The following is a 15542-nucleotide window of genomic DNA, read 5'->3' as shown; positions in this document are numbered from 1 at the left end:
TAGATGAAGAGGAGAAGAGTCTCTGGCACTAGCAAAAACACAGTTGAAACGCCCCTGAGATGGGAGTGAGCTGGGCACCTCCACAGAACTAAAGAAGGACCCTGACGGCTGAAGCAGAAGAACAGGGGAAAGAGTAAGCGCTGGCACGGTCCCCATATGCATGGCTATACCAGCGACCTTAACAAGTATGTCTTCACCTTAAGAACAACGCTAGAGCATTGAAGAGATCTAAGGTAGGCAATGGCACCGTAAGATCTGCCTTTTTAAAAGAGCTTTCTGGCAGCTATTCAAGATAGAATGAGGGAAGGCAAGAGGAGATTTGGGGAAGCCAAGGGGTATTTTAAGGAGCTGTTCAGCTGAAAGATACGCGGCAGCTTCAACTACAGTAACTGACGGAACGGAGAAATGTAGATTGAACCCTGAATATTTAGAAGTAAAACTGACAGTGCTTGATGATGGATGAAATAAAAATGGCGACAGAAAGAGAAGGGAGCTGACTGCTACAGCTGAGTGGTGGTGGGACCATAAACTGACCTAAGGAACACAAGGGTAGCATCAGGTTGCATTGTTGACTGATGATGCTTTTGGAGATGGGAGTTTGAGGTGCCCAAAGACATCACGGGGAGCTGTTGAGCAGGCAGAGTATATACCTACCCTTTTGGCGTTTGGACGACAGATCTCAGCCAGAGCTATGTATTTTGGATTCTCATCAGCATATAGGAAGAGATTTACTTGAAAGAGATTTTAGATTAGGAAGAAAATACAAGCTAGAACTGAGCCTGGGGAAACTCCATCTACACAACTCCAGCAACTAGGCACTTGGCATCCCTCCCCACGTCTCCCCAGTTGTTTCTCAGGATCCTTAATGGTGACTCATATGTGTTGACATTTCTTCCCCTTCACTCTTTTTAATGATATTCCTCTGCCCACAGGTCTTTCAAGGGAGGCGACTCTGCTGGTACCACCTAATAAGAACTAAATCCTGCTTTTCTTCCTAGGGCCTTTTCTGGTTCTCAAAGCTGCAGACCCCCGAGGTAACCAGCAGTGCTGTGCTCTCCTCAGTCTTCAGTGTGTTCATCCATTCACACTAACCTCAATGCACAAATGAGAATGTCCCTCTCTGAAATTCTGCAGTGTGCATTCTTTCCGTCTGGAACACACTGCCTGCTCTCTACCTAAGAACCAGGCACAGTCCACACGGCAGGCACAGGGCAGATGCCATGCTAGTCTCTTCAGTAGCTCTTCTCTCATAGGTCCTAAAACCATCCGCTCGCTGGGCTTGCGCGCATAGACACCTGGCGGGGCGGCCGGATGGGGCGCTGAGGGCACGTTGATCAGGTCCTTGGATGAAACCAGTCTCTGCAACCCAGTTTTGTTTCAGCCACATAACCCTTCTGAAAAAAGTCAGTGATAGATAATACTCTGGTTTGGAGCCAATACCCAGGAAATCAATAGGCATTTCTATAGTGTTTGCAGTTTATAAAATCAACATACTTGATCTTTTTAATTTCCATAGCAATCCTATGAGGCAGATGTCATTATCCTCATGACACAGATGAGGAAACCAAGGCTCAGAGAAGTTAAATGACTAGATTCATACAGCTAAGGTGGTGGAACAGTAATTGAAAACCGTATTTTATAACTCTAAATTTTGGATACTTGTGACACCAGGCTCAAGGCTGCTCAGGCTAGAAGAATCATAATTGTTAAAAGATTTCATAGGTCTATGTCATCACAACATGTGAAATCTGAACCATACATGATGGGATTGTCCAGGGCATGTGAGACTAAGAAAACTTTTGATCACATCTAGTTATAAAAAAGCTGCAAAATTCATTGGCAGAGTCTTCATTTCAGGAAGAAGAAATTAATTTAGGAGTATTGAGACATGATAAAGCATTATGAATTCAGAGACAAAAACAAGTGGAAAGCAAATTGTCTAGATCTCCATTTGTTATTGCAGCATTAAGTAGAAAAATAATTGGAACTGTGTATGTGGTCCAACATAGGAAACAGAATCATCTTCAGTGCTTATTAAAATGCAGGTTCCTTGGCCTTTCTCCAGACCAACTGTCTCAGAATTTCTGGAGATGAGACCCAGTAATTTGCATTTTTAAAAGATGTTCAGTGATTCTTTTGTGCCCTCAAGTTAGAAAACTACTGAAATAGATCATTCAAGACTATTTACTGGCCCTATAGCAGAAAATGAGAACAGCAGCTGGGTACAGGACAAACTAAATTTTCTTAATATAATGATTTTCACAGTAAGTGTAAGCCTTAGAGCCCTTGGACAAGTTCTAATCAATAGAGGCAGGTGTTGTGGGAAAGAAAACTGAATTTGGCTGTGGAAATTTTAAGTTCCTACCTTGCCAGATCATACAGAAAAAATAACTTATATTCTGAGCCTCAGTTTCCTCACCTAAAAATGGCGAAATTAATCTCTGCCTTACAAGGCTATTTTAAGCATTAAATAGCATTCAGAGGGTGGGACTTTGAAGAAGGTAAAACTGTATGCGTAGAAAACCACGTGCCTTTTGTTTGATGTATGTTTTCATGAGTTCTCACCCATGCATCACCACTAGTAGGACCTCAACTATTTGTAAACGTCAAAATCAAGTCCATGACTGTGAGGTCTTGACAAGTTGACCTGCCCTGAGAGGCCAGTTTCCTATTTAATCTTGTTGCAAGAGATGGATGGCTGTAGGATATCAAGCTGACTGCTGCCAAGGAGAGGAAACAGGTAAGAGCCACGCAAACTTGTAGCCATCCCTACACTCTTTAGTTTCCCCATTATATTTTCTCCTGTGGGTTCCAAAGCTGGCACCATCACCATCCCCTCCCCCCCAAAAAACCCACAGATTATTCTCTGAAAAGCAAAAGTTATCTTTATGTATTTTCTGAATGAATGATATGCTAAGACATAGCTCTCATGAAGTGTTTTTTAATTATGTTACCCTGGAACATTTTATTGTTGAAATATTTACTGGACACCTAAACGTACAATACAATGAGGTTGATTCTACTATAAGAACACCCCGAATTAAATGAAAAATATCATTACTTCATCTTAGCTTAGATTGGCTTTCACTTCCTTTTCCCCTACCCAGTGTTTCATCTTGTCCTCAAAGTACCTGTAGATGCATTCCATTTCTGTGGTCAGTCAGCAAGAATTTCCCCATGAGGAATCCTGCTTCTGAAAGTGGTTGAATTATTCTACCCCAAAATTCCCTTTATCCTCCTTCACTGTGTTCTCTTGGCACTGGAAAGGAATGAGTTTAATTCAGCTAGGAATGAGTTTTGCTACTTTCTTAGGGAGACAGGCTAAGCCATCCAGCATGTGCTTGTATGGATCTTCAGAAGCAAAGAGTCTTAGAAAACAGAAAAATGGATGAAAATGGGAAGAGAAAAGAAAAGAACTTGCTTGTACTGAGCACCTGCTACACAGAAAGCACTAGATTCCTTGCCTTGCTTAATTAAAACCCTGCTTCCCCCCCAACTCCCCACCATAAGCTTTATTGTTAATCTCTCCTAGCAGGTCCCCATCTTTGGCTGCACTTACAGTAGAAATTTTATTTTGTTGGAAAATCCATCCAAAGAATGGCAGGATGAAATTTTTAACGCAAACTGAACTTCCCCATAACAACCACTTATGCACTATCATTTATTGGTCCCCTTGGGCAAATATCACGTAATATATGCAGGAAGACCTGTTGCATAACACTTTTGTGGATACTTAAACTGCTGACTTTACTATGATGACTCTGACTCCACTCATAGTCAAACATAATGTTGAAAGGACTCTCACAGGTCATCTAATCCATTACCCGTTCCCCCACTTTAGAGATGAGATAATTGAAGGCAACCTAGCAAATAGGCAGCCCCCATAATCTTTTTATTTCTCTGCGCATCAGCAGGTACTTAAAAGGGTAGAGAAATTCCCAAAACCCACCCACCAAGGAGTGATTCAGTCTGATATTTCTAGGATTTCTGTTTAACCTTCTATTAAAACCTATTTTAATTGTTTATATTGATTTACCCACTTGTTTACATCGATTCTGGGGAACAGCCGATACCTTAGCCCTGAGCAGAATCGAGATACATCCAAATCATAACCCATGGGCAAAATTGGCATGTCCTGCCCCATAGCTGAAACCACAGCCATTTGAGCTTAGCCTCTAGGGGCAGGCCTTCCCAACATTATTGCCATCATTCTCATTCTTCAGGGCCATTGACAGATATCACTACACAGTGCTCAGGAGTAAAAAGAAAGCAAAGACGGGGCGGGGAAGGGTAATCCATGTTTCTACAGAGAGAAGTGGAGACCTGATGACACCTAGAGCCAACAATAGTATGGAACCAACCTCCTAATTCTTGGGTTAGAGAGTTTTATTTTCCAAAAGTTTTCTCATTGAAGGACAGCAGAGTCACTTCCTGGCTAAACCAAAGGTCATTTTGTATCTGGGAGGAAAAGAAATCCACTGAGGCTATTTTGAAAGTACCTAGGGTTTTCCTTGGGAAGACATAACAAGGAATCTCACAGAAAACCCAAGACTTAAACAAACACAGATAGATCTCACAGGATTGGAGCTGGGAAGTTGGAAATTTCAGCTACTTTTTCTGTCTCACAGAGACCAGGTAGTGTTCCTGAACTGCTTTTCTCTGGCATCAACTCCTTTCTTTCTCAGCTGTCTTGTCTGATTGGGACACAGCCCAATACCTGAGACTCAACTCCACATCACTTCCAGGTGAGCACCTTTAATATTCTGATGCCTCTGTGTCTCTACATTCGCTTGTATAATGATTCACTGTGGGTTCTGTGTCTTTCTCTGGTTCCATCAGCAATGGCTGGGAATGGGTTATGAGGCACCCAAGGAAAACAATTTCAAGGGTTGTGTGTGAGCAGATCAAACTAGAAGGGGAAGTTGGCATGGCAAACTGATTGTCACCTTCAGTGTAACATTCAACTATGTAAGTGGATTTTATGAGATCAATTATTCATGGTTTCCTCTTCACCTCTTGCCTCTACTTCTCCTTTTCTTAAAATACCAGAGAATAAAAGAATCAGGGGATAAGCCAAAAGTAACATTTAGGATTCCACTAAGTAAACAGTAAGTTCATGACTCTGGAACAGAAGAAGTACATATGCTTCCTTTAACACACACACACACACACACACACACACAAAACACATCTATCCCATGTACTTAGCATACACAAACACATTGATAAATATTTAACAGGTATTCACTGAATGACAAATAAAAGAATGAATGAGTGAATGAACAAATAAAATGTGTATGTTTGTGTAGCTGTAAGTTCCTGTAACGGGTAGTATTACAAATTTCTGCAGAAATGTTTTGCCCACATGTGATTAACTTCTCTTCCCTTCCATTAGGGTAATATGGAGAAGCAACCTAGTGTAGAGATAAGGAGCATGGGCGCTGAAGATAGACTTCCTGGGTTGGATTAGTGTGACCTTGGACAATTAACTTCTTTGTGCCTCTGATTCTTCATCTTGAGGACAGGAATAAAAATAGTAGTATTAACCTCAGAGGGCTAGGGTAAGGATTAAAAGAGTTAATATACAAAAAGTTCTTGGAAGAGTTTCTGGCATAGTAGGTGCTGAATAAGAATTTATTACAAAAATATAATAATTTATTATTACAATAAGACAAGTGAGTTGTTTCCATAAATTTAACGTCATTCAACAAATATTTATTGGTATATGTACATCACAGATATGTGAACAATATATATGTACATATGTATACACATAAGTTACAGACATATATATATATATATATATATATATATACACACACTTATGTATACATGTGTGTATATCTACCTGTCTATATAGTATGACCTTATGGAATATAAGGATTAATCAGGGAATCCGGTGAGGGAGGTAACAGTATAAGAATAACCCAAGAGGTTGAATTGAAAAGAAAAATGCTCCATAAAAGTACCCATAAGATTATGAGAAATAAGAATAGGAGATAAACTCTGCCTGGAAATTATCTCATGTATTGCTCAGAAATTCCAGTGGTTAGGGGAAGTTTGCCAGTTTGTACAAGAACTGAGTCAAACCTGAACTGACAAGAGCCCACTCACAAAGAAGCAGGGATGCGAGGCAAAATAGGAGCAGTAAAGGCCTGCGTAAGGCTTGCGGGATGATTTGGAACCAAATCCTGACCTGAGAATCATAGGGCCTTGTCTAGGAGTTGAATTTGATCCAAAGAAAATAACGCATTCCTCTCCAATTAGCATCCTGAGCAGAGTTAATTTTGGCTGAGACTAGCCCAAAATGTGGCCAGGTCCTAAAACCAATGAATTGCACTTCCTGGCCAAGGATAGTAATTTGGCATTGCCCCTACCCAATGATCCATCTCTTACAACCTCCCACAGTCTTTCCTCACCCTGATCTGTTCAAATTCCAAGTGCAGCTATTAGCTGTCAAGAGACATATTGATCTGGGAGGTCATACTGTAGAGGAGCCCTGTCTTCTTTCCTGCATACAATATGAGGACATTGTCCCATGTCTCCTCCCATTTAACTGAATACTTTCTGCTTGTGTCCATGGACTCCAGGAGAAATTATCTTCCTTAGACTATTCTCACCCTGTAGGGTTTCTTTGTGGAGTTCAGGGGAGGGGTTTGTGTAACTAAAAACCTATTTCCAGTTGATTCTCAAGGTCATTTCAGGACTGCCACATCCTCATTTAGAATTGATCTGCCATGAGCATTCACTCTGAGCATCTCTGTCTCGATCTCTGAAGCTCTGTCAGGGTCTGAAAGAAGAAATCCCAGTGTGTTTAAGAGCTACATATTTTAAAATGTCTCTATCCCATTTAATAGAGTCAGAACCGAAAATGAGCTAGCTGGCCTGAGGGCTGGAGAAAAAGTTGTAAGGATTGTTACAAGGCCTGATTCAAAAACAAATATCATATAATGAAAACAGCATGGTTTCTAGAAATCAACACGCCCAGCTCTGCCAATTACCACCTGTGTGGCCCTAGATGTGTGGCTTAACAAATACCTGTCCCAAAGGACTAAAACGAAAATTCAGTTACACAGTGCTTGTAATTACCTAGCTCAGTGGGGCTCCCAAGTTTTCCTCTTCCTTCTTAGACTTCTTGTGATAAATGAAATATTCAGCAGAAACAAAGGACCTAGAAAAAGGAAGAATGGCTGTGATGTGACCCAGGCAAGTGTGGTAAATTTCCACTCATTATTCATTCAAAAATTCTTTACTGAGTTCCTACTTGGAGTGGTTTTCAGGCCCAGTATGGGATGTTGTAGGACATACAAAATTGAGAAATAGACATGGATTCTACCCTCAAGAAGCTTAAAATCTAATACGTGATAAAAGATGTATATGCAAAACATTAAGGTATAGGTCAGATCATAATCTGTAAGGTACGTCAGATTAGACCTAGAAGAGATACCAGTAATTACTTTGGGACTTCAGAAGATAAGAGTTGGTATATAGTTGCTACAGATAAAGAAAGAACTGTGGGCTGGAAATAAAAACACACAGGTGTCTGACAAAGCATTTAAACTATCCTTGAAGGACTGAGTTAGGGTCACTGATAGGAAATTCCATCTAAAAGAAATGCATAATATCATAGCTAAACTTGCAGGTGTTGAGGACCTACCATGAATGGAGCGTTGTGCTAAATAAACACTTTTCAAGCATCTTCTCATTAATTCTCTCCCTGATACTGTAGGGAAGATACCATAGCTCCTATTCACATAAGAAGAAACCACCTCTGAAAGATTGAATGACCTGTTCATGGTCCCACGGAACTGCAGAGAGCTGTGAGCTGGAGCCCAACTTGTCTGACTCTGAAGAACCTGCTCTGAATCACTCTACTGCACACAGAGGGAAGGAAAGGCAGGATATGCAAGGCAAGCAGTGAGTAGCCCAACTTGGCTGGAGTTCAAAGTATTTAAACATACACAAGAAGAAGCACATAGGAAAAAGGAATGGGGAAAAACTTGAGAAAACCCCATATGTTAGCTTAAGAGTTTTGGCCTTTGTTTTGTATTTCAGAACTAATTCAGGAAAGTATACACCAGAAAGATAGATATGTTTTCCATTAAGGAAGGCTTTAATCACAAAGACAAAAATAAGAAAGAAAGAACAAGTAAGGGGTCTCTCTGGCAGGAACTCTCTCATAACAATAAATGGATCAATCAAGAGAGGCTGGTGGTCCAGTTGTTAAGACTCCATGCTCCCAGTGCAGAGGGCATGTTTTCGACACCTGCTCAGGGAACTTAGATCTCACATGCCACACGGTGCAGCCAAAAAAAAAAAAAAAAAAGATAGGCTAGGTGATGCTCCAATTACAAATAACCCCCAAGTATCAGTGGTTTAAAACAATATTCTTGCATGTCTACTGAGGGTCCACAAGAGAGCTCTTCCGTACATCACCTTACTCTAGGTCCTTGGCCATCAATGCCAATTCTGGCGGAGGGCAAGAGAGCTCTGGATGGTCTCGCAACTGTATTTAAAAGCTCCAGCCAGAAGTAACAGGCATCACTTGCATTCCAATTCATGGACCACCTGACCACAAGGGGATGTGACCCTAAGTTACGTGCAGAAATAGAAAAACCAGAATCCTGAACAAACGGCACTCATGGCTATGCCAGCAAACCTGAAGTCTGAAACTGCCCAGGGTTTTTTGAAGATCTCCTATGCTGTCTTCTCTAGAAATGAATAACTGAGGGGGTGCGACCAAATGTAACCTCACACCACCCGTTAGATTTGAATGAACATTGAGATTACTGTATAGTTTTCAGTATGGAAAATAGTGAAACAACACTTTAAAATGTCCAACTAGGAAACGAGAACTCAGAAGGGAAACCTTAAGTAGAAGGGGGAACCCTAGTCTTTCTGTGGGGCTATGGTCTTGTGTCTGGACATCGGGGCATCATAAAGATGCCCCTCACTGGGAAGAACTCAGCCAGGAGAAGGAAGGTAGAAAGCTCATCCAATTAAGTCCCATTTGTTTATTTTTGTTTTTATTTCCTTTACTCTAGGAGGTGGGTCAAAAGTCAGAAAGAGAACAACAAATACCGTATGCTGACGCATATATATGGAATCTAAAAAAAAAAAAAAAAAAGGTACTGATGAACCTAGTTGCAGGGCAAGAATAAAGAGGTAGGCATAGGGCTTCCCTGGTGGCACAGTGGTTGGGAGTCTGCCTGCCAATGCAGGGGACACGGGTTCGTGCCCCAGTCCAGGAAGATCCCACATGCCGCGGAGCGGCTGGGCCCGTGAGCCATGGCCGCTGAGCCTGCGCGTCTGGAGCCTGTGCTCCCCAACGGGAGAGGCCACAACAGTGAGAGGCCCGCGTACCGCAAAAAAAAAAAAAAAAGAGGTAGACATAGAAAATGGACTTGAGGACATGGGGTGGGAGGGCGAAGCTGGGCGAAGTGAGCGTAGCATCGACATATATACACTACCGAATATAAAATAGTTGGCTGGTGGGAAGCAGCCGCATAGCACAGGGAGATCAGCTCGGTGCTTTGCGATGACCTAGAGGAGTGGGATAGGGAGGGAGGGAGGGAGACGCAAGAGGGAGGGGATCTGGGGACATGTGTATACATATGGCTGATTCACTTTGTTGTGCAACATCAACTAGCACAGTATTGTGTAGAAATTATACTCCAATAAAATCTACTAAAAAAAAATAGCTCATCCAAGATGCAGTCTGTAGGGGAGTCCATGTCATGTGGACGCAGGTTACAGTGTGTGTGTTTCCATCCTGCTGACCCTGTGCATTCAGCAGCGTGTTGAATGTTTCCGTGTGTCAGTTGGGCTCAGCTGAGTGGCTGTGTTCCTTGTTTGGCTGGCGGGTATTCATGTGATTGCATTTAGTTAGTGGATCAGCTCAGGGCTGGGCTCAGCTAGAGACCCTGGAATGGCTGGGTTCCTCTCCCTCACCCTCTCCATCACGCTCATGGCCTCTTCTTTTTTTTTTAAAGAAGATGTTGGGGGTAGGAGTTTATTAATTTATTTATTTGTTTTTGCTGTGTTGGGTCTTCGGTTCTGTGCGAGGGCTTTCTCTAGTTGTGGCAAGCGGGGGCCACTCTTCATCGCGGTGCGTGGGCCTCTCACTATCGTGGCCTCTCTTGTTGAAGAGCACAGGCTCCAGACGCACAGGCTCAGTAGTTGTGGCTTGCCGGCCTAGTTGCTCCGCGGCATGTGGGATCCTCCTAGACCAGGTCTCGAACCCGTGTCCTCTGCATTGGCAGGCGGATCCTTAACCACTGTGCCACCAGGGAAGCTCGACCTCTTCTTTTTGATGTGGTCCCTCCATGTGGCTTCCCCACATGATCTCTCCAGCAAGGTAAACAGATTTCTTACATGGTAGCTCATAGCTCCCAAGAAAGCAAAAGAAGGAGCTTCTAGAACTTTGTAAGACTTAGGATTAGAACTTGCATGACATCACTTCACTGCATTCTGTTTGCTAAAGGTAGTCACCAGGCTAGCACACATTCAAGGGAAAGAGACTAGTCAAAGACATGGATACAAGAAAGCATGGAGCAACAGTGGCTGTCAATGTAACAGACCATCACACTATGCTGAAGGTAGTAATCTTACATTTACAGCCATTCCACCTCTTAGAATTTACAATGCTTAGAAAATATAGAGATAAGTCTTAAGAAGAGACCCCCATGACTACCTTCTAAGAGAACTTTTCCCATATCTCTCATCCTGTACCATAAACATTCTACAAAAGTGAGAGAAATTAACTCATGGGCCCTCTCAGAAGACTAAGCTAGCTCTTCCCAGGCATATCCTTGGAAAAGAGCCGACAGCCAATCCACAGGAGAAATGAGAAGGATAATGCCTGGTCACTCAGTTTGGTAAACATTCTCAGAAACAAACTATCAAAATGTGTAATCCTGGTTTCATGCACTTAAGGATGGATCAGCTCTAATCCAAAGTGAAGGATAATGAGAAAAACAGTAGTGAGAATTCTGGAGTGGAAGGGAACACAACTTTCCTGCTTCCAGAGGGGCCAAATAATTCCCACCAGCCACATCCCAAGGAGAATAACAAAACCAGGATAAAGAAGGGAGAAGTGGGACTTCCCTAGCAGCGCAGTGGTTAAGAATCCGCCTGCCAATGCAGGGGACACAGGTTCAAGCCCTGATCCAGGAAGATCCCACATGCCGCAGAGCAACTGAGCCCGTGTGCCACAACTACTGAGCCTGCACTCTAGAGCCCACGAGCCACAACTACTAAGCCTGCACTCCATAACTATTGATGCCCGCGTGCCTAGAGCCTGTGCTCTGCAACAAGAGAAGCCGCCACAGTGAGAAGCCCGAGTACTGCAATGAAGAGTAGCCCCCGCTCACCGCAACTAGAGAAAGCCCACACGCAGCAACGAAGACCCAATGCAGCCAGTAAATAAATACATAAGCTTACATATATATAAAGAAAAAAGAAGGGAAAAGCCACCACCACCTTTATAGAAGGGATTTGAACTTGGACATGACAAAGCAGGGGGGTAGAAACAGAGATGGTAGAAGTTAAGTTTATTTGATGATGTTGTTTTAAAATAAACCCAATTACATATTTTAGTGGATTGTCCTGATAGTCTCATTTTAGAAACTAGTTATCCCTTATCTTCAACCCATGAGATCTTAGTGGCGCTCTGCTTTCCTATCTGAAGAGTTAAGATTAAAAACTACTGTCAAGAGCTGAAAAGTAATAGAGTAACATAGGTTTCCAGGAGAGTCTGAAATTGAAAGAATCCTGCTGTGTTTTTAATCTTTCATTTCAGAATCAGGGAGATTAGGTGGATGGTCAGAAACTGGTTATTAGATGTATTAAAGTTCATCCAACTTCACAGCAATGTACATTGTAACTCTAATGTTTCCAGGAAGAGAGGGAGGAGCGTGCATCCTCACAGCCACATTTATCAGAGGTTTAGCAGACAACACAGGAGCCCTATCTGCTCTAAGTTGAGCACTCAAGCTTTGACAACAGGAACAAACATGGGGATTTTGTAAAACTTGTTGTGTCAGTTAGGGTCCCAACAGGAAACAGCATTCCACTCAAAAGGATTTAACTAAAGAGAATGTATGACCTTTGATGGAATTAAGAGAACCAGTTAATGATGTGAAGGGACTCAGAGACTAGCAATGAGTCATCACCACCCCTTCGGTTGAAGGGACAATGGGAGGAAATAGTGTTACCGGTGAGACCTGAAACCATGGGGAAGAAAATACCTGCAGAAACTCTAGTGTAGAAGGATGCAGTCATTCTCCAAACTGCAACACTGAAATAAGGGAGAGGTGAGGATATCAATAACCCAAACTTTCTCTCCTCAAACCCCTCAGACTCTCCAGTCTCCAAGTGGTGTATTTCATTGTCCAGGTCAAACCATAAGCCAGAGGACAATGGAACCCTTAATAGAGTCCAAAGAAATCAGTCCCCAGAAACACACAGAGCTGGGTGGAAACGGGAAAAAAATGAATTAGCCAAGTGGGGAGATAAGCATCAATGGAAAAAAAAAACAGCACAATTATAAAAAGTGGGAGGGGGTAGAGAGTAATTACCATGAGTCACAGCCACAGAGATAGGAGTATCATCAACTCTTTAAAACACTTAAAATTATATTTGAAGATTCACAGAGGAAAACACTGAAAATAATTTCATTCACGTCATATCACAGACTTTTACATATTGCGGAAGAAATTACGGGTGGAGTTTAAGAGTCATTGTGGAACACTACTTAAAAGGCAAAAGATGCTAACTAAAGGATCTAGCACCACCAAGCTGTGAAAATTTCACCTTCAGAAATAATTATTATGATCTTACGGTTAATTGAAACAAGTTGTACCTGTGAAATCCTATTCGTTCATAATAATAGTCCAGAGAGGAAATGAAACACTAAGTATAAAGAATTGCTGGTGTAAAACAAAAGAGTGGTGACTACAGTAAGGAGTATTTAACTTTTTAGGAAATTTGGAAGAGAGATATATATGAGGATTTTGTTTCTTCTTTTCAGTGAACATCTATTTATAAAGTTTCAATATGTGCTATTTCTTTCTTTGTAAGTGGAGAAAGCGAATACAAAGAATGGGAGACAAACACTCCTAGGGATTATATACAGTAGCTAAGTACAAAGGTAGCTTAAAATGTGTTCCAAAATTCTAAATAAGACTCGTGTTCTTAAAGAGGAGAGTTAACTATGCAAACTCATTCCCTCATCTCCAAGGAAAAGAAACATCTGATGGCTAATTAGATAAAATAACACACACATTAGTAACATACATGTTTAATAAGACAAACAGATCAGGTTGATATATCATAAATCAATACTTGCTTTGCAGAGTTAATTCACGTACAGCACAGTCCTTGGCATCTAGAAGTTCGTCAGTGCCAGATCTTTTAAGTTTACTCTTTACATAAAATATAACATTTGTTTAAGAATAGCAACTCCAGCTGATTTCTATTTTATAAACACACTAAGAAAATTTTATGACTGTTTAAGACCCTTGTTCATGCTTATTAATGACTTGTACTTACCTAGAAGCACATAGCAATGAGTGGCAAAGTGTTTATTTGTTTGTTTGTTTGTTTGCGGTACGCGGGCCTCTCACTGTTGTGGCCTCTCCCGTCGTGGAGCACAGGCTCTGGACGCGCAGGCTCAGCAGCCATGGCTCATGGGCCCAGCCGCTCCGCGGCATGTGGGATCTTCCTGGACCGGGGCACGAACCCATGTCCCCTGCATCGGCAGGCGGACTCTCAACCACTGCGACACCAGGGAAGCCCGCAAAGTGTTTTAATAAACTAAAAATCCCAAGAATGCAGCACAGTGCCCAGATCATAGCAAATATTCCATAGATGTTTGTTGAATGAAAGGGTATGACACTGAGTACCAGTAATATTAATAAAATCAATAAAAGCTAACATACGCTTTTAATACCTCCCAAAGGATTTTCTCAGACCTCTTAGCATTTTTTCCTTCCTTTTTAAATCTTTAGTTAAAAAGATTATTTCTGATTGAGAAGAGAGATGATAAAAGTATGAACTAAGCATTCCTCAGCCCCCTAACCTTACTGAGATGGTAGATCTTTTACAAGCATTCAGTGGTGAAAGTTGTCTTTCAAAGAACATCTGTGGAGCACCTACAATGTCCTGTGTTCTTCACTAAGCTCTGGGATGCAAGGATGGGTAAGATATAAGGCCTTTGGGGAGAGAACTTCTCAAGGTCAACAACATTGAATACCATGACTTCAAGGAGAACAGTAGAAGAGGCAAGACCTACAACAATAAATGTATCCATACAAGGAATATCTAGGCGCCCTAAGAGCAGTACAGATTGAAAGCACTACAGGAACCCAGAGGAGGGTGAGGTTACATAAGCCAAAATACCTGAAACCAAATACCAAATATGTACTGTGCAGATGAACAGCTCATTTCAGTTCTGACACGGCTGTGTTTTGTGTTTACCATTTCAAGGCTACCATGAAATAGGTCAGCAAGAACAGATTCTATAACAGACCCTAATGAAAGTCTCAGACAATAGAAATCCTTCTTTGGTGTTTGACACTTGTCCCAGGGAAAGCCTGCCACATGTCAACTCTGATAGAACACAACAGCCAATGTTTAAACATTCCATCTCCTCAAGTTGTCTTTCCAAAATGCACCCAATTCATCTTGTGTGAGGTGAAAGACGTGGTCAGATTTCGGAGTGATGAAATCATTCAGAAGGAATCCAGCTACCACATGCAAGATATTGCTGTATTAATATTTGATTCAAGAGAATGTGGGACCGGTTATCAATAATTCAGTCATCATTTAATATCAGAGACATGGAGTGCGCCCAACTGTGGTATTAGTTTACACATTAGAGTGACTAAGATGTAACGTGTTATTGCCACTGTCACATTTCTTACGTTACACGATGACAGTATGGCTTATGAGGACTGAAATGATGTGCGTATTCTGCCACCCAGATTCAGAAAACAGTTGGGAACAACTAAGCCAGCCCTACTGGAGGAGTTGTAAAAAGAAATGTAGATTAGGATTCTCTTTTAGTTTGGATTCTTCTAGAAGAATCAGTCCCTGAGATGGGGATTCAAATGCAAGTCACGTGCAAGTAGAAGGTGAAGGAAATACTAGCAGGGGAGTGGATGAGACAAGAGAGAGAAGGTGGCCAAGTGGGAGCACGGTGTCCAAATGTCTAGACTTCAATGCCATTGGGTCACTCTGACAGTCAGTGCAAAATATGCCCAAGGGATGAGGAAGCTAGGGTGTTTATACTACAGTCCCCATTAGTGATTGGTTGAAAGCTGCCCCTAGTAGCACTAGGGGCAGCTTTCAATCCACCCACAGGGAGGAAAAACATGCCTCAGAGAGAAAGTTCTCAAGCACAGGGATGGAGGGGTTGGCAGTTGGAAATAGGGGATATGGCAGGGCACTGGTGGGATCTGTCACCATGTCACAACAACTGGCTCCTCGTCTTGTCCCCCTCACCCTAATAGACAGAAGGGGAGAGAACCAATATTAAGTAC

The sequence above is a fragment of the Tursiops truncatus genome, chromosome 17, assembly GCF_011762595.2.
Source record: "Tursiops truncatus isolate mTurTru1 chromosome 17, mTurTru1.mat.Y, whole genome shotgun sequence".
Lineage (NCBI taxonomy): Eukaryota > Metazoa > Chordata > Mammalia > Artiodactyla > Delphinidae > Tursiops > Tursiops truncatus.
The sequence above is the reverse complement of the archived record's forward strand: the minus strand, read 5'-3'. Positions refer to the sequence as shown.